The sequence below is a fragment of the Echinops telfairi genome, unplaced genomic scaffold, assembly GCF_000313985.2.
Source record: "Echinops telfairi isolate 266 unplaced genomic scaffold, ASM31398v2 ScPeMD7_7471;HRSCAF=8509, whole genome shotgun sequence".
NCBI lineage: Eukaryota > Metazoa > Chordata > Mammalia > Afrosoricida > Tenrecidae > Echinops > Echinops telfairi.
Window position 1 is genome coordinate 248,305 of NW_022111375.1, and position 1,061 is coordinate 249,365.

Genomic DNA, 1,061 nt, shown 5'->3' on the forward strand with positions numbered 1-1,061 from the left:
ATCTATCTATCTATCTATCTATCTATCTATCTATCTATCTATTAACTCCTCGGGAGAAAGACCAGACTGTCTGCTCCTGTAAAGACTGACAGCCTGGGAGACCCCCAGGGGCAGCTCTGCCCTGTCCCGCAGGGTCACTGTGTGGGCACCCACTCCCTGGCCGGGCTTGTATTTTTCAAGGTGGTCCCCCTCGGACGCGTGCCCCCGTGTCCCTAAAGCCTCTGTGTCCTTCTCCAACAGATATCTACCCCAGGCCCAAGCCGCCCGCCCCTCGCCCACAGCCCGGCCCCTACGACAACAGTGGAGGTAAGCAGACCACCGGCCGCTGAGACGCACCCGAGAGGGGCAGGTGCAGCTTGCAGGACCACCCACCCCACCCCAGCCTGGATGGAGAGACGCCTGCCGGTCTCCCTGTGGCTGCAGCGTCCACTCAGAGTCCCGGGGCCAGAACAGACCTGCACACTTAGGACGGTTTCCCAACACTGGTGTTCATGTTTGCCAGGCCTTTCTTCCGATGCACCCACCCAGTGTATGCAACATTCCCACCAGCAGGGGGCGCTGTGCTCTTAAACAGCCAGGTGTCGCCCAGCGCCCCCTAGTGTGCCGGAGTCAGAGTGCGGCCACGGGGATGTCCGTGGCTGGCTTTGCGGTTGGAGACGGCCAGGCCTTTCTTCCGATGCACCCACCCAGTGTCTGCAACATTCCCACCAGCAGGGGGCGCTGTGCTCTTAAACAGCCAGGTGTCGCCCAGCGCCCCCTAGTGTGCCGGAGTCAGACTGCGGCCACGGGGATGTCCGTGGCTGGCTTTGCGGTTGGAGACGGCCAGGCCTTTCTCCCCAGGTGCCGTGAGGTGGACTCAGAGCTCCACGCTTTCCCTGAGCAGCTGAGCATTTTGAACCTCGCTCTGACCGTAGACAGTAGGATGTACACAGTAGGTCTGTGCAAGGGTCGGCAGTTCAAATCCACCAGCCGCACCATGGGAGAAAGAGGAGGCTTTGCTTTCCGCCAAAGACGGACAGCCTGGGAGCCGCCCAGGGGCAGCTCCGCCCTGTCCTGCAGGG

General features: G+C 61.7%; 1 long non-coding RNA gene across 1 annotated transcript in view; it reads left to right on the top strand.

The window, feature by feature from the left end:
• The window catches only part of LOC123521151, a 4,502-nt gene that overhangs the window by 2,501 nt on the left and 940 nt on the right, over positions 1 to 1,061 (top strand). The window contains exon 2 of the long non-coding RNA XR_006679625.1: positions 241 to 306. This is a non-coding gene — a long non-coding RNA (uncharacterized LOC123521151). The remainder of the gene's footprint in view (positions 1 to 240; positions 307 to 1,061) is intronic.